Source organism: Zea mays, chromosome 10 (assembly GCF_902167145.1).
Source record: "Zea mays cultivar B73 chromosome 10, Zm-B73-REFERENCE-NAM-5.0, whole genome shotgun sequence".
Lineage (NCBI taxonomy): Eukaryota > Viridiplantae > Streptophyta > Magnoliopsida > Poales > Poaceae > Zea > Zea mays.
Window position 1 is genome coordinate 67,695,846 of NC_050105.1, and position 22,769 is coordinate 67,718,614.

Below are 22,769 nucleotides of genomic sequence, written 5' to 3' on the forward strand. Positions count from 1 at the left end.
AGATTCCTCACGAACGGGATATAGTGAAAGGAAGAGAAACACCGTGGCATTCAAGTGGATCTTTGGATCACTTGAGAGGGGTTGATTGCAACCCTTGTCCGTTGGGACGCCACAACGTGGAGTAGGCAAGTGTTGAACTTGGCCGAACCACGGGATAAACCACTGTGCCTATCTGTGTTGATATCTTTGTGGTTATTGTGTTGCAAGAACTCCTCTCTAGCCACTTGGCTTTATTGCTCTAACACTTAATCAAGTTTGTGGAGTTAAGTTTTTACAGGATCACCTATTCACCCCCCCTCTAGGTGCTCTCAGCAAGGCTTGAGTCAATTTGTATATTACTTGCCTATTCTACTTACCATGGCTTCAAGCTTTATCAAATGGACGTGAAAAATGCCTTCCTCAATGGACCAATCAAGGAAGAGGTCTACGTTGAGCAACCTCCCGGCTTTGAAGATAGTGAGTACCCTAACCATGTCTATAAACTCTCAAAGGCACTTTATGGGCTCAAGCAAGCCCCAAGAGCATGGTATGAATGTGTCGGCGTTTCGAGACCGGGGGGTCCCCGAGCCGACGAGTGAGTGTGCCGCGTGCCCCAACCCAGATGGGTCGAGCGCGTGGGCGAGCGCGAAGGGGGGAGAGGCGAGGTGTCCGGAGACGGGCGTGAGAGAGGTGGAGATCCCGCGGCCTTCGTGTTCGTCCCGCGCCCAGGTCGGGTGCGCTTGCAGTAGGGGGGTTACAAGCGTCCACGCGGGTGAGGGAAGCGAGCGGCCCCAAGAGAGCGCCTGTCCCGTCCTCGTCCCCGCGCGGCCAACCTTCTCTAAGAAGGCCCTGGTCCTTCCTTTTATAGGTGTAAGGAGAGGATCCAGGTGTACAATGGGGGTGTAGCAGAGTGCTACGTGTCTAGCGGAGGGAGAGCTAGCGCCCTAAGTACATGCCAATGTGGCAGCCGGAGAGATCTTGGCACCCTGCTGGCGTGATGTCGTGGCTGTTGGAGGAGCAACGGAGCCTGGCGGAGGGACAGTTGTCGGAGCGGTCGAGTCCTTGCTGACGTCCCCCTGCTTCCGTAAGAGAGCTGAGAGCCGCCGTCGTCACAGAGCTTGTGGGGCGCCATCATTGCCCATCTGGCGGAGCTAGCCAGAGGGGACACCGGTCTTGTTCTTCGTGACCCGAGTCGGCTCGGGGTAGGATGATGATGGCGCTTCCCGTTGACGTGGCGGGCCTGTGCCCTAGGTCGGGCGACGTGGGGGCTCCTCCGAAGCCGAGGTCGAATCTGTCTTCCGTGGCCGAGGCCGAGCCCGAGCCCCTGGGTCGGGCGAGGCGGAGGTCGTTCGGCAGAGGCCAGGGCGGAGTCCGAGCCCTGGGGTCGGGCGAAGTGGAGTTCGTCGTCTTCCAGGTCTCAGCCCGAGTCCGAGCTCTGGGGTCGGGCGGAGCGGAGTTCGTCGTCTTCCGGGTCTTAGCCCGAGTCCGAGCCCTGGGGTCGGGCGGAGCGGAGTTCGCCGTCTTCCGGGTCTTAGCCCGAGTCCGAGCCCTGGGGTCGGGCGGAGCGGAGTTCGCCGTCTTCCGGGTCTTAGCCCGAGTCCGAGCCCTGGGGTCGGGCGGAGCGGAGTTCGCCGTCTTCCGGGTCTTAGCCCGAGTCCGAGCCCTGGGGTCGGGCGGAGCGGAGTTCGCCGTCTTCCGGGGCTGAGCTCGAGTCCGAGCCCTGGGTCGGGCGGAGCGGAGCTTCCTATGGCGCCTTTGGCAAGGCCTGACTGCCTGTCAGACTCACTCTGTCGAGTGGCACTGCAGTCGGAGTGGCGCAGGCGGCGCTGTCCTTCTGTCAGACCGGTCAGTGGTGCGGCGGAGTGACGGCGGTCACTTCGGCACTGCCGGGGGGCGCGCGTCAGGATAAAGGTGTCAGGCCACCTTTGCATTAAATGCTCCTGCAACTCGGTCAATCGGTGCGGCGATTTAGTCAGGGTTGCTTCTTAGCGAAGCCAAGGCTTCGGGCGAGCCGGAGATGCGTCCGCCATTAAAAGGGGGGCCTCGGGCGAGACGGAAGTCCCTCGAGGTCGGCTGCCCTTGGCCGAGGCTAGGCTCGGGCGAAGCGTGATCGAGTCACTCGTATGGACTGATCCCTGACTTAATCGCACCCATCAGGCCTCTGCAGCTTTATGCTGATGGGGGTTACCAGCTGAGAATTAGGCGTCTTGAGGGTACCCCAAATTATGGTCCCCGACAGTAGCCCCCGAGCCTCGAAGGGAGTGTTAGCACTCGCTTGGAGGCTTTCGTCACACTTTTTTGCAAGGGGACCAGCCTTTCTCGGTTGCATTTTGTTCCGGTGGGTGCGCGCGAGCGCACCCGCCGGGTGTAGCCCCCGAGGCCTCGGAGGAGTGGTTTCACTCCTTCGAGGTCTTAATGCCTTGCGTAATGCTTCGGCTGGTCTGGTTGTTCCCTCATGCGAACTGGCCGTAGCCCGGGTGCACGGTCGGGGCCCAAGCTCTCGGGCTGGTATGTTGACGCTGTCAACGGTCTAGCCGGAGCCGGGTTTGCGAGAGCAGCCCCCGAGCCTCCGCACAGGGCGAGAGGACGATCAGGGACAGACTCGGCTTTTTTACATACGCCCCTGCGTCGCCTTTCCGCAAGGAGGAGGGGGGGAGAGCGCCATGTTACCCTCGATGGGCACCGAACATGGTGTCTCCGGTGAGCTGCAAGCGGGTGATCCGAGTGGACGTCCGTGCCCCGTTCGTTGGGGGTCGGCTAGGGGCCCAGAGGCACGCCCAAAAGTACCTGCGGGTGATCTGCCGGACCCGGTCCCCTGGCGACGGGGTCCGAGGGCTCGATGCCTCCCTCCGATGGGATTCCGTTACAAGATCGTTCCCGCTGGTCTCGGAAATGTCCTAGGGTACCTCGGGAGCGCAGCCCGAGCCTCGGTTATGTATCGAACGTACCCCTGGTCATCCCTCGCTCGGCGTCTGAGGCGACTATGAACCCTTCGGGGGCCAGCCTTCGAACCCCTGATCAGTAATGGGCGCGGAGCCCGAGTAGCCTAAGGCGGCCATGGAGCCCTTCGGGGGGCTGGCCTTCGAACCCCTGACCAGTAGTGGGTGTCGGGCCCACGCGATCTGAGGCGACTGTTGAACCCTTCGGAGGGCCAGCCTTCGAACCTCTGATCAGTAGGGGGGGCTCGGAGCCCGGTTCCTTCGCTGAGAAGGATCCTTTTCGGGGTATCCCCCTTTCCCGGTCCCTGTTGCAAGAGATAGAGAAAGAGGAAAAAGGAAAAGGATACGAAATCGAACGATGTGGCGTACCTTTTTTGGCGCGGTTATTACGGCGAAGGCGAAGCGTCGTCCGCTTCTCCTGCCAGAGGCGCCGCCTGTCCCGCCGCGGAGTTAATGCGACGGGGCGAGTGGTTGGCGGGGCGGCCGTTTCGCGTGCGCGAGCCATTCGAGGAACGGGTCATAGGCGCACCGTCTTCACGCCGTGGGAGGAGGCTCTCTTGCTGTCCCTGGATGGGACGTGAGCCTGGCTGACGACGTGACCGCTGCTCCCGCCTGCCTGCCACCGTCATTACTGCCGGCCCACTTTCGGCCGCATTGACCGTTGCGCTAGGCTGGCGCTGCTGGGTCGTGCGCTGGGTCGCCTCGAGTCGCGGCATAGGCTCCGCAACCGAAGAGGTGCGACGGTGGTACAAGTGGCGGTGCGGTTGCTTGCATGCAGCAACTGGCGCGCTGGTTGCGTGACGCGTGGGCCTGGGCCTCCAAGCTAGCGTGTCAGAAGTCGGAGAAGCGCGTCCACCTGGCGCGGTTGCATGCCGCCTGCATGGCTGCCCGCCCCTTCCGCCCGTTGGTCTGGGCAAAAGTGGGGGGTCGCTTGTAACCACTGGGCGGTTGCGTGCACCACGCGCGGCGGTTTGGCTTCTTCTGCTCTGAGCCGGTTTGCATGACATGCGGGACCCAGCCCCCGAGCCGCAGGGGAGGGCCTTGGAGCGTGTTGGACAAGACTCGGCCCGTGGCGTTTGGGGGCGCACGTAGGGAGAGTCGCCTTTAAAAAGGAGGGCGACCCCTTTCGGAAGGCAACCATGTCTTCTTCCTCCCTTATGCGTCGTGTCTTTCCATCTTCCAAGCCCCCGGATGGGGGGTATCCGCCGTCTTTCCGCCTCCTCGTTGGAGGAACGCAACTCCGTGGGAGTTGGTACCTTTCAGCCATCGTTCGGCGTGAAACCCGTGGCTCGGCTCGGCGTCGTCCTCAGGCTCCAGACCACCGAGGGGAGCTCCTTCATCCATCGCTTGCCAAACTTGTTGAGGCCGTTGTAAATCCGAGGCTTGAGCCCTTGTAGAATCATGCCGTTGGCACGCTCTACTTGCCCATTCGACATGGGATGAGCCACGGCAGCCCAGTCCACCCGGATGTGGTGATCCTCGCAAAAATCCAGGAATTTTTTGCCGGTGAACTGGGTACCGTTGTCGGTGATGATGGAGTTTGGGACCCCGAAGCGATGGATGATGTTGGTGAAGAACGCCACCGCCTGCTCGGACCTGATGCTGTTCAGGGGTCGGACCTCGATCCACTTGGAGAATTTGTCGATGGCGACCAGCAGGTGCATGTAGCCCCCGGGCGCCTTCTGCAAGGGACCGACGAGGTCCAGACCCCATACAACAAAGGGCCAGGTGATGGGTATCGTCTGCAGAGCCTGAGCGGGCAGGTGGGTCTGCTTCGCATAGAATTGGCACCCTTCGCAGGTGCGGACAATTCTAGTGGCGTCAGCCACCACCGTTGGCCAGTAGAAGCCTTGCCGGAAAGCATTCCCGACAAGGGCTCGAGGCGCTGCATGATGGCCGCAAGCCCCCGAGTGTATTTCTTGCAGGAGTTCCTGACCTTCGGCGATGGAGATGCATCGCTGGAGGACGCCCGAGGGGCTCCGGTGGTAGAGCTCCTCCTCATCGCCCAGCAAGACGAACGACTTGGCGCGTCGAGCTACCCGCCGAGCCTCGGCTTGGTCGAGGGGTAGCTCTCCCTAGCGGAGATATCGCATGTACGGGGCCTGCCAATTTCGATCAGGCGCGGCCCCGCTCTGCTTCTCCTCGACGTGCAGTGCCTCGGCCCCTGGGGCCGAGGGTACCTCGGGCCGAACCGAGGGCGCCTCGAGCTGAGCCGAGGGTGCCTCGGGCTGAGCCGAGGGTGCCTCGGGCTCGGGCGTGTCGTCAACCTTGACGGAGGGTCGATGCAGATCCCGGGAGAAGACGTCCGGGGGAACCGTTGTTCGCCCCGAGGCTATTTTAGCCAGCTCGTCCGCAGTCTCGTTGTAGCGCCGAGCGATGTGGTTGAGCTCGAGCCCGTAGAACTTGTCTTCCAGGCGCCGAACCTCATCGCAGTAGGCCTCCATCTTCGGGTCGCGGCAGTGGGAGTTCTTCATGATTTGGTCGATGACGAGCTGCGAGTCACCGCGGGCGTCGAGGCGTCTGACCCCTAGCTCGATGGCGATCCGCAACCCGTTGACCAGAGCCTCGTACTCAGCCACATTGTTGGACGCCGAGAAATGGAGGCGTAGCACGTAGCGCAGGTGCTTCTCGAGGGGCGAGATGAAGAGCAGGCCCGCGCCGGCTCCCGTCTTCATCAGTGACCCGTCGAAAAACATGGTCCAGAGCTCCGGTTGGATCGGAGCCGCCGGTAGCTGGGTGTCGACCCATTCGACTACGAAGTCCGCCAACACCTGGGACTTGATGGCCTTCCGAGGGGCGAACGAGATTGTTTCGCCCATGATTTCCACCGCCCACTTTGCGATCCTGCCCGAGGCCTCTCGGCACTGGATGATCTCCCCCAGGGGGAAGGATGACACCACAGTTACCGGATGAGACTCGAAGTAGTGTCGTAACTTCCGCCTCGTCAGGATCACAGCATACAGCAGCTTCTGAACTTGTGGGTAGCGGATCTTGGTCTCGGACAGCACCTTGCTGACGAAGTAGACTGGCCTCTGAACGGGCAATGCATGCCCTTCTTCTTGCCTCTCGACTACAATCGCGGCGCTAACCACCTGAGTGGTAGCGGCGACGTAGACCAAGAGGGCTTCTCCATCAGCAGGGGGCACCAAGACAGGCGCCTTTGTAAGGAGCGCCTTCAGGTTCCCGAGGGCTTCCTCGGCCTCAGGGGTCCAAGCGAAACACTCGGTCTTCCTTAAGAGGCGGTACAGAGGCAGACCTCTTTCGCCGAGGCGTGAGATGAAGCGGCTCAGGGCCGCGAGGCATCCCATGACCCTCTGTACGCCTTTTAAGTCCTTGATGGGTCCCATGCTGGTGATAGCTGCGATCTTCTCCGGGTTGGCTTCGATGCCTCGCTCGGAGACGATGAACCCCAGGAGCATGCCCCGGGGCGCCCCGAAGACACACTTCTCAGGATTGAGCTTGACTCCTTTCGCCTTGAGACATCGGAATGTCACTTCAAGGTCGGAGAGGAGGTCGGAAGCCTTTCTTGTCTTGACTACGATGTCATCGACGTAGGCCTCGACTGTGCGACCGATGTGTTCGCCGAACACATGGTTCATGCACCGCTGGTACGTCGCGCCCGCATTCCTCAAACCAAACGGCATGGTGACATAGCAGTACATGCCGAACGGCGTGATGAAAGAAGTCGCGAGCTGGTCGGACTCTTTCATCCGGATTTGGTGATACCCTGAGTAGGCATCGAGGAAGGACAGGGTTTCGCACCCAGCAGTGGAATCCACGATTTGATCGATGCGAGGCAGAGGGTAGGGAACCTTCGGACATGCTTTGTTGAGACCAGTGTAGTCTACACACATCCGCCATTTCCCCCTTTCTTCCTCACAAGCACAGGGTTGGCAAGCCATTCGGGATGGAATACCTCTTTGATGAACCCTGCTGCCATTAGCTTGGGGATCTCCTCGCCTATCACTCTGCGCTTCTCCTCGTCGAATCGGCGCAGAGGCTGCCTGACGGGTCGGGCTCCGGCCCGAATATCCAGCGAGTGCTCGGCGACCTCCCTCGGTATGCCGGGCATGTCCGAGGGACTCCACGCAAAGACGTCGGCGTTTGCGCGGAGAAAGTCGACGAGCACTGCTTCCTATTTGGGGTCGAGCCCGGAACCGATCCGGATCTGCTTGGAGGTGTCGCCACTGGGGTCGAGAGGGACGGCCTTAACCGTCTCCGCTGGCTCGAAGTTGCCGGCATGACGCTTCACGTCCGGCACCTCTTTGGAGAGGTTCTCCAGGTCGGCGATGAGGGCCTCGGACTCGGCGAGGGCCTCGGCGTACTCCACGCACTCCACGTCGCATTCGAACGCGTGTTTGTACGTGGGGCCGACGGTGATGACCCCGTTGGGGCCCGGCATCTTGAGCTTCAGGTAGGTGTAGTTGGGGACGGCCATGAACTTCGCGTAGCATGGCCTTCCCAGTACCGCGTGGTAGGTTCCTCGGAACCCGACCACCTCGAACGTCAAGGTCTCCCTTCGGAAGTTGGAGGGCGTTCCGAAGCAGACGGGGAGGTCGAGTCGTCCGAGGGGCTGGACGCGCTTCCCAGGGATGATCCCGTGGAAGGGCGCAGCGCCTGCCCGGACGGAGGACAGATCGACGCGCAGGAGCTTGAGGGTCTCGGCGTAGATGATGTTGAGGCAGCTGCCCCCATCCATCAGGACCTTGGTGAGCCTGACGTCGCTGACGATGGGGTCGACGACGAGCGGGTATTTCCCCGGGCTCGGCACATGGTCGGGGTGGTCGGTCTGGTCGAAGGTGATGGGCTTGTCGGACCAGTCTAGGTAGACTGGTGCCGCCACCTTCATCGAGCAGACCTCCCGGTGCTCTTGCTTGCGATGCCGAGTCGAGGCATTCGCCGCATGCCCACCGTAGATCATGAAGCAGTCGCGGACCTCGGGGTATTCTCCTGCTTGGTGATCTTCTTTCTTGTCGTCGTCGTGGGCCCTGTCACCCTCCGCGGGTGGCCCGGCCCTGTGGAAGTGGCGCCGAAGCATGATGCACTCCTCGAGGGTGTGCTTGACGGGCCCCTGATGGTAGGGGCACGACTCCTTGAGCATCTTGTCGAAGAGGTTAGCACCTCCGGGGGGCTTCCGAGGGTTCTTGTACTCGGCGGCGGTGACAAGGTCCGCGTCAGCGGCGTCGCGTTTCGATTGCGACTTCTTCTTGCCCTTCTTCTTGGCGCCGCGCGGAGTAGACGCCTCGGGAGCCTCTTCCGATGGGCGGCCCTGGGGCTGCTTGTCCTTTCGGAAGATAGCCTCAACCGCCTCCTGACCAGAGGCGAACTTGGTGGCGATGTCCATCAGCTCGCTCGCCCTGGTGGGGGTCTTGCGACCCAACTTACTCACCAGGTCGCGGCAGGTGGTGCCGGCAAGGAACGCGCCGATGACATCCGAGTCGGTGATGTTGGGCAGCTCGGTGCGCTGCTTCGAGAATCGCCGGATGTAGTCCCGGAGCGACTCTCCTGGCTGTTGCCGGCAGCTCCGAAGGTCCCAGGAATTTCCGGGGCGCACGTACGTGCCCTGGAAATTGCCGGCGAAGGCTTGGACTAAGTCGTCCCAGTTGGAGATCTGCCCCGGAGGCAGGTGCTCCAACCAGGCGCGAGCAGTGTCGGAGAGGAACAGGGGGAGGTTACGGATGATGAGGTTGTCGTCGTCCGTTCCACCCAGTTGGCAGGCCAGGCGGTAGTCCGCGAGCCACAGTTCCGGTCTCGTTTCCCCCGAATACTTCGTGATAGTAGTCGGGGGTCGGAACCGGGTCGGGAACGGCGCCCGTCGGATGGCCCGACTGAAGGCTTGCGGACCGGGTGGTTAAGGCGAGGGACTCCGATCCTCCCCGCTGTCGTAGCGCCCCCCACGCCTGGGGTGGTAGCCTCGGCGCACCCTTTCGTCGAGGTGGGCCCGACGGTCGCGTCGATGGTGCTCGTTGCCGAGGTGGCCCGGGGCCGCAGGCGCGGTGTTGCGCGTGCGTCCGGTTTAGACCGAGGCTTCCCGCATAAATCGGGAAGTCGCGGCGTGAGGTTCCGAGGGGTATCCCTGCCTCCGGGAGGCAGTGCTCTCGGCCCGTCGGGCCGCAGCACCTTCCAGGAGATTCTTGAGCTCTCCCTGGATTCGCCGACCCTCGGTGGTTGATGGCTCCGGCATCGTGCGGAGGAGCATCGCTGCGGCTGCCAGGTTCTGACCAACCCCGCTGGATGTGGGCGGCGGCCTGAGCCTGACATCGTTGGCGACGCGGTGCTGGAGACCTTGGGGCAGGTGACGTATTTCTCCGGCCGGGGGTTGGCCCGCCCATACCTGCCCGACGTCCCGGCGGATCGTCTCAAGCGCCCCTGTTCCCTCGTCGAGCCTGGCCTGCGCCCCGCGGACTTGCTCGAGCTGTGGGTCGTGACCCCCCGCCGGAACGGGGACCACAGCTAGCTCCCGCGGGATGTCGGCGCGAGGCACCGGCCTAGGAAAATCACCGTCCTCCGGCATGCCAAGATGGTTGCCTTCGGAGGGATCCCCTAGCTCGACGTGGAAACATTCGCGGCTTGGGCCGCAGTCCTCGTCGTCAAGGCTGCGGCTTCCGTCGGAACAGTCGGAGAGGCAGTAGTCACATGCGGTCATGAAGTCCCGCATGGCACTGGGGTTGCCAAGTCCAGAGAAACCCCAACAGATGCTGGGATCGTCATCTTCCTCGGACCCAGAGGGCCCGTAGGTCGAGACGTCCGTCAATCGGTCCCAAGGCGACCGCATACGAAACCCCAGTGGGGTTGCACTCGCCTCAATGAGAGCGCCCGCCAAAGCGAGGTCGCTTGGCGGGTCGAGGCCGAGTCGAAATGACGTAAGATGGGAGTTAGTTAGTACCTTTTGGTCGACGCGGAGCGACGTAGTCACATCGGGGACTGATTGCACCGTCATCTCAGGTACGAGGGCGACGTCCTGCAGGCTTTCCGCGAGCGTGCTGGCGTCGTCTTCTTGCTCGGGATCAGCGTGTCGCGGGGGGACGGCGCTTGCCTTCGTCTCGAACGCGAGGTCGACGCCCGGCGTGCCCTCCGTCGGGGCGCTGGGGACGTCGATTCGCTCGACAGCCGATGAAGCGCGGCCTCCCGCTTGGCCTTGGTTGCCCCGCCTCCTCCTCCGTTGGCGGGGGAGAGGACGGGGCGAGCTCGAATGTTGTTCTTCCACCGCGCGGGGAAGATGTCGTCGGTTCCGCCGCCGGCGGGCGGGATGTCGGCCGCCATTGTCGTTGTTGCGCGGCGGTGGAAGGAGTATCATGTCGTAGCTGCCGTCGAAGGACATGAACTCAAGACTCCCGAAACGGAGCACCGTCCCGGGCCGGAGAGGTTGCTGGAGACTGCCCATCTGGAGCTTGATGGGAAGCTGTTCGTCAGCACGCAGCAGGCTCCTACCTGGCGCGCCAACTGTCGGCGTTTCGAGACCGGGGGGTCCCCGAGCCGACGAGTGAGTGTGCCGCGTGCCCCAGCCCAGATGGGTCGAGCGCGTGGGCGAGCGCGAAGGGGGGAGAGGCGAGGTGTCCGGAGACGGGCGTGAGAGAGGTGGAGATCCCGCGGCCTTCGTGTTCGTCCCGCGCCCAGGTCGGGTGCGCTTGCAGTAGGGGGGTTACAAGCGTCCACGCGGGTGAGGGAAGCGAGCGGCCCCAAGAGAGCGCCTGTCTCGTCCTCGTCCCCGCGCGGCCAACCTTCTCTAAGAAGGCCCTGGTCCTTCCTTTTATAGGTGTAAGGAGAGGATCCAGGTGTACAATGGGGGTGTAGCAGAGTGCTACGTGTCTAGCGGAGGGAGAGCTAGCGCCCTAAGTACATGCCAATGTGGCAGCCGGAGAGATCTTGGCACCCTGCTGGCGTGATGTCGTGGCTGTCAGAGGAGCAACGGAGCCTGGCGGAGGGACAGCTGTCGGAGCGGTCGAGTCCTTGCTGACGTCCCCCTGCTTCCGTAAGAGAGCTGAGAGCCGCCGTCGTCACAGAGCTTGTGGGGCGCCATCATTGCCCATCTGGCGGAGCTAGCCAGAGGGGACACCGGTCTTGTTCTTCGTGACCCGAGTCGGCTCGGGGTAGGATGATGATGGCGCTTCCCGTTGACGTGGCGGGCCTGTGCCCTAGGTCGGGCGACGTGGGGGCTCCTCCAAAGCCGAGGTCGAATCTGTCTTCCGTGGCCGAGGCCGAGCCCGAGCCCCTGGGTCGGGCGAGGCGGAGGTCGTTCGGCAGAGGCCAGGGCGGAGTCCGAGCCCTGGGGTCGGGCGAAGCGGAGTTCGTCGTCTTCCGGGTCTCAGCCCGAGTCCGAGCTCTGGGGTCGGGCGGAGCGGAGTTCGTCGTCTTCCGGGTCTTAGCCCGAGTCCGAGCCCTGGGGTCGGGCGGAGCGGAGTTCACCGTCTTCCGGGTCTTAGCCCGAGTCCGAGCCCTGGGGTCGGGCAGAGTGGAGTTCGCCGTCTTCCGGGTCTTAGCCCGAGTCCGAGCCCTGGGGTCGGGCGGAGCGGAGTTCGCCGTCTTCCGGGTCTTAGCCCGAGTCCGAGCCCTGGGGTCGGGCGGAGCGGAGTTCGCCGTCTTCCGGGGCTGAGCCCGAGTCCGAGCCCTGGGTCGGGCGGAGCGGAGCTTCCTATGGTGCCTTTGGCAAGGCCTGACTGCCTGTCAGACTCACTCTGTCAAGTGGCACTGCAGTCGGAGTGGCGCAGGCGGCGCTGTCCTTCTGTCAGACCGGTTAGTGGTGCGGCGGAGTGATGGCGGTCACTTCGGCACTGCCGGGGGGCGCGCGTCAGGATAAAGGTGTCAGGCCACCTTTGTGTTAAATGCTCCTGCAACTCGGTCAGTCGGTGCGACGATTTAGTCAGGGTTGCTTCTTAGCGAAGCCAAGGCTTCGGGCGAGCCGGAGATGCGTCCGCCGTTAAAAGGGGGGCCTCGGGCGAGACGGAAGTCCCTCGAGGTCGGCTGCCCTTGGCCGAGGCTAGGCTCGGGCGAAGCGTGATCGAGTCACTCGTATGGACTGATCCCTGACTTAATCGCACCCATCAGGCCTCTGCAGCTTTATGCTGATGGGGGTTACCAGCTGAGAATTAGGCGTCTTGAGGGTACCCCTAATTATGGTCCCCGACAGAATGCCTGCGATATTTTCTTATCACTAATGGCTTCAAAGTCGGTAAAGCCGATCCTACACTCTTTACCAAAACTATTGCAAAAGATTTGTTTGTATGCCAAATTTATGTTGATGATATCATATTTGGGTCTACTAACAAATCTACTTGTGAAGAGTTTAGTAGGATCATGATTCAAAAATTCAAGATGTCTATGATGGGGGAGTTAAAGTATTTCTTAGGATTTCAAGTCAAGCAAATTCAAGAAGGCACCTTCATCAGCCAAACAAAGTACATACAAGACATACTTACCAAGTTTGGAATGAAGGATGCCAAACCCATCAAGACACCCATGGGAACAAATGGGCATCTCGACCTCGACACGGGAGGTAAATCCATAGATCAAAAGGTATACCGGTCGATGATAGGATCTTTACTCTATTTATGTGCATCTCGACCGGATATTATGCTTTCCGTATGCATGTGTGCAAGGTTCCAAGCCGATCCTAAGGAAGTTCACCTTAGGGCCGTGAAAAGAATCATGAGATATTTAGTTTACATCCTAAGTTTGGACTTTGGTACCCCAAGGGATCCACTTTTGATTTAATAGGATATTCAGATGCTGATTGGGCACGGTGTAAAATTGATAGGAAGAGCACATCAGGGACTTGTCAGTTTCTGGGGAGATCCCTGGTGTCTTGGGCTTCAAAGAAACAAAACTCAGTAGCTCTTTCTACCGCCGAAGCCAAGTATATTGCTGTAGGCCATTGTTGCGCGTAATTACTTTGGATGAGGCAAACCCTCAGGGACTATTGTTACAAGTTGAGCAAAGTCCCTCTCCTATGTGACAATGAGAGTGCAATCCGCATGGCGGATAATCCCGTTGAACACAGCCGCACTAAGCACATAGACATTCGGTATCACTTTCTGAGGGATAACCAACAAAAGGGGGATATCGAGATTGCTTATATTAGCACCAAAGAACAATTAGCCGATATCTTTACCAAACCACTAGATGAGAAAACCTTTACCAAACTTAGGAATGAGCTAAACATTCTTGATTCTCAGAATTTTGATTGAAACATTGCACACATAGCTCATTTATATACTTTTGATCATATCTCTTTCACTTTGGTACAAATGCATAAATCTTATTATTTATGTACCAAGGCTATGACTAATGTGTATTCAAGTGTATTTCTACTAAGTCATAGATTGAAAGGGAAATGGAGTCTTCGGCGAAGACAAGGCTTCCACTCCACTCTACCAGTATCATTTACTCTTCGCCATCACTCCACATCACCCACTCCAAATTGGTATAATCTTCACTCATATATTATTTACCAATAGAGGAGAAAGTAAGGAGGGCTCTCAAAAGATTCTGTTTTTGGCGATTAATGCCAAAGGGGGAGAAATATTAAGCCCAAAGCAAAAGGACCGCACCACCACCAAATTGCAAATTTTCAAGAATTTTTCAAATTGATATCTAATGAATTTGATCTCTTTCAATTGATATATTTTGGTATGTCTACTTTCAAAATTGGTATCTAAAACCCTCTTAAAAACTAAGAGGAGAATTTTATTCAGGGGGAGTTTTGTTTAAGTCAAAGGAAAATCTTTTGAAACAGGGGGAGAAAATTTCAAATCTTGAAATTGCTTTTCGAAATCATATTCATATACCTTTGACTATTTGCAAAAAGACTTTGAAAAGATTTTCCAAAAGAATTTGCAAAAACAAAATAAGTGGTGCAAGCGTGGTCCAAAATGTTAAATAAAAGAAAGCAACCATGCATATCTAGAAAAAGTATAAATTGGTTTAATTCTAAGTAAACTATGCACTTACCTTATGCAAACTAGTTCAATTCTGCACTTATATATTTGCTTTGGTTTGTGTTGGCATCAATCACCAAAAAGGGGGAGATTGAAAGGGAAATAGGGCTAACCTTTTCCACAATTAATTTTGGTGGTTGATTTCCCAACACAAATAATGGACTAACTAGTTTTCTCTAGAATATATGTTCTACAGGTGCATAAAAGTTCAACACAAACTGTTGGGGACTTGTTCTCAAATGCTATGAATCAAGAACAAGGCAACATAAAATGTTAAATTATAATATCCTTCGTCCAACGAAGCATTATTCCCTCGGGGATAATGGATTCTGGACGAAGGCGGACGATAATACGATTACGAAGGTTGAGTTTTTGTAACTGTATGTTAATAAATTATACGAAATGACATAAAATATAGAGTATCAGAGGTAAATGAATCATATTATATCCATTAATATATTTAAGTATTGGATACAATTATACCTCTGCCTTGACAAAGGTTGGTTCCCAGACGATGTGATGGCAAAAAATACTCCAAAAGCGTGAACAGTAGAGGAATACTGTTCACTATTTATAGGCGCAGGACACAGCCTGTGAGAATTTACAACCGTGCCCTTCATGAAAGTTTACAATAACGACTCAAACGCTTATGGACTAAAAGGTCTTTCTACTTTTAAGTCGGTTCATAATTCCGAAGCTTTATGAAGAGCAAGCTTCGGTCATCGCACGCGGACAGCTTCAGCCGAAACTGCTTCTTCCTTCAAGACCTTCGGCGTGACGAAGCATAGTCCCAACAGTAGCCCCTTTCGCGGCGCTAGATCGTTTTTCGTGACGAGCTTGATCCATGAAAAGAAAAAGTCTCTTAAGCTTCGGGAAGCCGAAGGTCCAAAAAACACCTTCCCTGAGCTCGTTGTCGAGAAACGATTCATTTTCCGAGCGCGTAGCGGTCCCACCTTGCAGAGTTACTGTTTGGTCTCTGCGGTCCACCGTACAGCGAGTGCAAGCGGCTGTCCGCCTGGTGTAAAAATCCTGGCGCTTCGCCTTCTTACCTGCAGTACTATATAAACAGACGAGTAGGTGTGAAGTTACCACAGCATTCATTGCTATTTGCACTGTTTTGCTGCCAAAATTTTTAACCATAGCCGAAGCTTGACTCTCGGAATCGAACGAAGCTCCAACTTGAAGCCTGCTTCGTCAGAAGAAGAAACTTCGGAAGAAAAAGTATTTAATTCCCACAAATTCAAAATTAAATGGCTAGAGTGCGTTCTACTGCTAGGGTTGAACGTGAGGGAGGCGAAGCTGAAGGCTCGGAGACTGTTCCCATCTCCGAAGCAATGCAGCGATCTGGACTAGTAACTTCGGAAGAAATCCCCACTGTTGAAGCAGAACAAGCAACTGCCGAAGCAGAAGAAGAGAACATTGAGGAAACTGATCCTGGAGATGATTATCGTATTGCTATGCCAAGTAAGCCCAACCACTTGGACTTCGGAAAGTCTACTGTTTCGAAGGCTGATCTCTCCAAGATGGTAAAGTCGGGTTTTTTCAGTGAAAATCAGAAGAAGTTACTTCGCTTCGGGGGGAAGAAACTACCCCGAAGCCAGAGAAGGATGAAATAGTTATTTTCAAGAGCTTTCTATAGGCTTGGTTGAGATTCCCCCTGAATGGAATTATTGCAGAAATATTGAATAGGTTTGGAATCTACTTTCATCAGCTGACTCCTAATGCCATCGTTAGGCTCAATGTTTATATCTGGGCCCTCCGAAGCCAAGCGGTGGAACCGTTTGCAGATAGCTTTTGCCGAGTTCACGAGTTGCACTATCAGACGAAGGCTAGAAAAGATGGATTACATGACAACTTTGGTTGCTATAATTTTGCTTATCGGAAAACCACAAAGTTTCCTGTAATCAGCTACCGAAGCAAATGGGCAGCAGGTTGGAAGTCGGAGTGGTTCTATGTCAAGGTTGATGATGACAAGGAGAAGCTCGTGCAAAGTCCACTTGAATTAATCTTCGGAGAAACCCGACCTCGTTGCAACATGACACCAGAAGGTCCAACCCAACAAGCGTTGGATGAGTTCAGAATTATTTCAGAGCATATCAGTACAAGAGACCTGATACAGGAGTTTTTGGCTTTCAGGGTTTTTCCTAGTTTAAAAGAATGGGACATGCCGAAGCTAGAGGGGGAGAAAAAAGAGGGAGAACTTGTACGATTACCTTACTACTTCAAGTTCAAGAAATACTTTAAAACACCTTGCCAAGAGTGGCTGGATACAATTGAAGTAATGTGTAATGAAATACTCGGCAATTACTCCAAAAAAGAAGATCAGTTGATGACTACGGCCTTCGGCACCCGTCCGAAGCGAAGATTAAACCGAGTGTTGGATGCCTTGGGTTTTGAATACCCTGACTACGAAAATCTGAATAAAAGTGTCGAAAGCCGGAAAAGAAAAAGGGTAGCCGAAGCTTCAAATAAAGATGAGAAGGAACCAGCAAAAAAGAAGAATATTCCGAAGAAAAAGAAAGTATTATCTCCGAAGCGAAAGATATCCGACAAAGAGGAGACCCCCGCATCACCCTCTGCCACTGATGTGGAAGAGATTTTGAAGGTAATGACTGAATCCCTGCCTATGAAGCTAAGTCCATTGGGGCCTCAACTGACGAAGTTTTTTCAGAAGGAAAAGGAGCCCGAACAAACGAAGAAATCAACTAAAACTAAAAGACAAAGAATCATCGCAGTAACAGAAGTCATTGACAAGACACCACCGAGAGCTTCAGCTCAGAAGATACCAGCAGATGAAGAAATAACAAATATTGAAGTCACACCTTCGGAGGTCGCGGCGGCCGAAGCTACCTCAATTGAAGATTTGAACTTGGAAAGCACAATTGAGCATATCGATAAAATACTACTAGACATGGCCACAGAAGAAGCTACCACTGCCGCCGAAGAGGCCATGGCCGCAACTTCTGGGAAAGAAAAGGAAATTGCTGACGAAGCTTTAGAGGACGAAGCCTTCATGTTCCAAAATTTAGTTGGACAAGAGTTGTCAGAGGCCGAAGTGGAAGAGCTTAAAGAATATGCCAAGTCTTGCGGTTATAAGCCAGGAGCACTCCTCTTCGGGGGAATTGACTATGAAAAATTGAACTGTATCCGAGACCAAACTGGAGCTAAGATCATCGGTACTCTATCAAAGAGTATCGGTTTTCCGAAGCTGGAAACGGACATCAGCCGCTACCGACGACAACATATCGTTGGTAGTTTATTTTATTCCAATTTCAAGGTGAACTACTTTTCCCTTAACTTTTATTGTTTTTAATAATGAAAACATGTCTAACGAAGGTTGTTTTCGTGCAGAGTATGCTGTTGAGCAAAGCCTTGAAAATGCAGCAAGATTTTGAAGACAAGAAACACGAAGTTATAATTGAAAATTTAGAAAGCAAAATAAAGGAGCAATCAGCTGCTATTGAGAAGAAGAACTTTGAGCTCCAAGCAACTGAAGGTTTATTGGCGGAAGCCGAAGCTAAAATAACAGAACTGAACACGAAGCTTCTCTGCCAGTCTGAGCAGTTTGAACAAGAAAAGCAAGAACTTAATGCAAAACTTGAAGCCGAAGCCCAACAAAATTCAGATTTGAAAAAACTATTGGTGGGCCTTCAAGAAAAATGTTTGGAATTTAGCAACAAATGTATTCAACGACTAAGAAAAATTTTCCACTCAGTTGGAGCCAGCAGTGAGAAATTCACCCCCTCAGCTGAAGATTTACCGAAGACCTTCGAACATATTGAGGGTGAAATTGACGAGCTTGACGAAGTTATAGCTGGGCACGGTGACTTCTGCGCCTGGGTAGCTTCTCGGGGCACTGCTGCAGCTTTCCTAAAAGCTGGCTGCGATCATGGAAAGATTGTCAATAGGCCTAATTTCACTTTATCACCATCAATCCTAGATGACATTCCTGATCTCGCCCGAAGTATTTCCAATAGATTTATAAAAATGATATGGACAAAAGGCGGGCGAGAAAAGGCTGGAGACGAAGCTCGGAGTCATCTTGAACCAGTAAGAAATCATACCTTGTGCTTACCTCTTCCTTCAAGCTCGATTTTGACTTACAACAACTTAATTCATGTAGGATGACGAAGCCGAAGTCGATGATTAAAAAGAATGACGCCGAAGCTAAAAGCCCTCGAAGATTAAATAGGAGTAGACTGTAGACAGACTCAGGAAACTTTTGAGATAACTTTTGTAAATGTAGCTAAACTTGTCTTTAATGAGTTATGTTCATACCTTGTATTATGCTCTTACTCTTCCATTAATGTATGTGAAGTGCTTTGTTGTGGACGAAATTATCTTTTTTGAGCCGAAGGCGAAAAAAACACCTTCCCTTCTTTTCGTACACAGCAAAGCATAGAAAACAACATTGCCCTTTCTTCCGAAGTTCTCCTTTTTGTACGCGAAGAAGCTCTTCTCTTATGCCGAAGCAACCACTTATGCCATGATGATGATTATCCTACATATGCCTGAATGAATGTTTATGAATGCAAATGCTATGATGTAATGTGATGTGCAAATGAATGTCCAAACACATATCCGAAGCCATACTCTCAGCCATTATTTTCTTAGAAACAATCACACATCAGCTCTGCATTCCCTTAGGAACGACTTTGGAGCTTCTTCGCCTTTTACTTTCGGCGGAATCAGCGTTGACTTTTCGCTGTAAGCTCTGCATTCCCTTAGGAACGACTTTGGAGCTTCTTCGCCTTTTACTTTTGGCAGAATCAGCGTTGACTTTTCGCTGTAAGCTCTGCATTCCCTTAGGAACGACTTTGGAGCTTCTTCGCCTTTTACTTTTCGGCACTCGATGGTGCGTTCTCAGCTTTTACATTTACATTCCTTGGGGGATTTTGCTCTTATAGAACTAAAAAAGGAAATTACATATGATGGCCCCATTAAAAACCTTTCTCCCCCTTTAGAAAGGAAAAGGGTGCCATGAAAAAGAAAAAACATAAAAAATTACATCAAGTTACACATAATATCGTCGAAGCTCATCCGCATTCCAAGATCTAGGAATGTCGTTGTCGTCCATATCCTTCAATCTGTATGAACCGGGTCTTGACGAAGATGCTACTAAGAAAGGTCCCTCCCATTTCAACTGCAACTTGCCCACTGTGTCTGGGTTGGCCACTCTCCGAAGCACCAAATGTCCTGGCTCAATGTTCTTTAGCCGAACCTTTCTATCTCGCCATTTGATTGTTTCGGCTTGATATTTATTGATATTCTCCACAGCTTGAAGCCTGATCCCTTCTAAAGCATCTTTTTCCACAGAATAAGCATCTTCAGAACCTGGTTCTGCCGAAGCTACTACTCTTATTGATCCAGTTTTAGCTTCCTCCGGAGTTATTGCTTCGTCACCGAATAATAACTTGAATGGAGTAAAGCCTGTAGACCTTGATGTTGTTGTGTTGTGGCTCCACACCACTTTGGTTAACTGATCTGGCCACTTTCCCCTGGGTTGATTGAAGATTAACTTCATTATTCCTGTCATTATAATGCCATTGGCTCTTTCAACGAGCCCATTTGAGTCCGGATGCCTGACTGATGCAAAATGGATCTTCGTACCAATTTGATCACAGAAATCTCTGAAAGCTTCGGAGTCGAACTGTGTTCCATTATCCACAGTGATGGCCTTTGGTACCCCGAAACGACAAACAATATTCTGCCAGAAAAACTTTTGAATGGTGGCCGAAGTTATTGTGGCTAAAGGCTTTGCCTCAATCCATTTGGAAAAATATTCCACAGCCACTACAACATATCTTAAGTTCCCTTGGGCCGGTGGTAATGGACCCAACAAGTCAAGGCCCCACCTTTGCAATGGCCAGATGGGTTGTATGAGCTGTGTTAAGGACGAAAGTTGTTTTTGATCTCTTGCACATTTCTGACAACCTTTGCACATTTGAACTAATTCCGCTGCATTCGAAGCTGCCTTCGGCCAATAAAACCCTTGGCGGAAAACTTTTCCAAGTAACGGCCTAGATCCAATGTGAGATCCACACAGGCCTGCATGTATTTCTTTCATCAACTCTATGCCTTCGGTTCTAGATAAACACTTGAGTAACGGAGCACAAACTCCATGCTTGTATAACTCCCCTTCTATCATGACATATGGACGAGCTCTTGCCTCTATCCTCCTGTTATAAGTTTCGTCATCTGAAAGGAATTTACCCTGAAGGTAAGAGATGATCTCAGTTCTCCAATCTTCGCTATAAACAGGAGATATATTGAAGACTGCTCTTTCAAGAAGTTCCACCGAAGGTGCTTTTATTGTTTCGAAGAACACATCCGAAGGTAAGGGCAGCCCCTGTGCTGCTGACTTAGCTAGCAAATCAGCATGCTCATTTTGTCCTCGAGGGATATTTTTGACAGAAAATCCTTCGAAGGAAGCTTCAACTCTTCGAACCATGTCCAGATATTTTTCAAGCTTCGGATCTTTAGCCTTGCAACTCTTGTCGATATGACCCGAAACAACCTGGGAATCAGTTTTAAGAATGACCCTTCTGATTCCCATTGCTTTTAGCTTCCGAAGACCCAAAAGCAAGGCTTCGTACTCAGTAATATTGTTTGTACAACTGAAATCAAGTCTTGCCGCATAACAAGTTTTAACTTTGGATGACGAGACCAACACAGCAGCTGCTCCTGCCCCGAAGGTTCCCCAAGACCCATCGCAAAACACTGTCCATACTTCGACATCTTTATTTGTTTCTTCATCCTGAGCCCCTGGCGTCCAGTCAGCAATGAAGTCTGCTAACGCCTGAGACTGGATCGAAGATCTATGCACATAATCAATGCAAAATTCATTGAGCTCTGCAGCCCATTTTCCAATCCGCCCAGTAGCTTCTCTATTTCTCATAATATCCTTCAACGGCTGCGAAGAAGGAACAACAATATTGTATGCTTGAAAGTAATGCCGAAGCTTCCTGGATGCCATCAAAACAGCATATAACACCTTCTCTAATTCTGTATAGTTTTTCTTTGAGATACTAAGAACTTCAGATACAAAATACACTGGGACCTGCTTCTTGACTTGGTTATCAAGCTTCTCCTGGACAAGTGCTGCACTTACCGCTGAGTGCGAAGCCGCCACATATAATAACAAAGGAGCCCCTGGCGTTGGTGGAGTTAATGTTGTTAAATCTATCAGATATTGCTTCAGTTCCTCGAAGGCTTTTTGTTGGCTTGGTCCCCATTGAAAGACTTCGGCTGATTTCAGCACTTCGAAGAATGGTAAATTTCTTTCTGCTGATCTGGATATAAATCTATTAAGAGATGCCAACCTCCCTGTTAATCTTTGGGCCCCCTTTTTTGTAGTTGGTGGCTCCATTCGAAGTATAGCTTCAATTTTACTTGGATTAGCTTCAATTCCCTTTGTTGAAACCAAGCATCCAAGAAATTTCCCCTTCTTTACTCCGAAGACACATTTTTCTGGATTCAACTTTAAGCCAGCTTGTCTGAAACTGGCGAAGGTCTCTTGCAAATCAGCAATATGATTTTCCTGTTTCGTGCTTTTTACAATGATGTCATCAACATAAGTTAGCACATTTCTGCCTATCTGAGACTGGAGAACCTTCGCAGTCATTCTGCTGAAACTTCCTCCAGCGTTTTTGAGTCCCTCAGGCATCCGAAGATAGCAATATGTGCCACTTGGGGTTATGAAGCTAGTCTTCGGCTCATCTTCCTTCTTCATCCAGATTTGGTGGTAGCCTGAGTAACAGTCTAGCAGACTCATGAGCTCTGAAGAAGCTGCTGCATCAACTAAAGAGTCTATCCTTGGCAATGGGAATTCGTCCTTCGGACAAGCCTTGTTGAGATCTGTAAAATCGATACACATTCGCCACTTGCCATTGGCCTTTTTTACCATAACAGTGTTAGCTAGCCATTCTGGGTACTTTACTTCTCTGATAACTCCTGCACTGAGGAGTCTTTTGACTTCATTACGAGCACCTTCGGCCTTATCATCAGACATTTTCCGAAGCCTCTGCTTTCTGGGTCTGAAGGATGGGTCAACATTGAGCGAGTGTTCAATAACATCCCTATTAACTCCGCAGAGATCATTGGTTGACCATGCAAAAACATCTTTGTTGTTGAACAAAAACCTTATCAAGGTTTTCTCCTGTTCTTCGGATAATTGAGAGCCCAACAGCACCTTCTGCTCTGCTATGTCCTCACATAAGAGCATGGGCTTCGGCTGATCTGCTGAAGCTGCTTTCTCCCTTCTGAATTTGTACTGTTGACAAGCTTCAGCTCCATCTATGTTATGGATTGCTTTTGAGTCAGTCCAGTTTCCCTCGGCCTTTCTGGCAGCTTCTTGACTTCCATGAATAGCAATAGGTCCTTGATCCGAAGGTATCTTCATGCAAAGGTAAGCAGGATGAAGGATTGCTTCGAAAGCGTTGAGGGTGCCACGACCAATAATTGCATTGTAAGGGTATTCCATGTCAACAATATCAAACACAACTTGCTCAGTTCTGGTGTTGTTGATGAATCCGAAGGTCACTGGCATGGTGATCTTGCCCAGTGCTACAATCTGTCTTCCTCCGAAGCCACAGAGAGGGTGTGTAGCATCGTGAATCTTATCTTCTGGCTCTTGCATTTGTCTGAAGGCCTTAGCAAATATGATATCAGCTGCACTGCCTGTATCAATCAAGACATTGTGGACCAGAAACCCTTTGATGACGCAAGAAATAACCATAGCATCATTATGAGGAAAATCCTTGAGCTGAAGATCCTCCTGGGAGAAGGTGATTGGAACGTGGGACCACCTTGACTTGATGAAGGGTCCCTGCACTCCAACATGTTGTACCCTTCTCTGCGCCTCCTTCTTTTGCTTTTTGTTGGCTGGCTCTGAGCTCGAACCACCTGTTATTGGGAG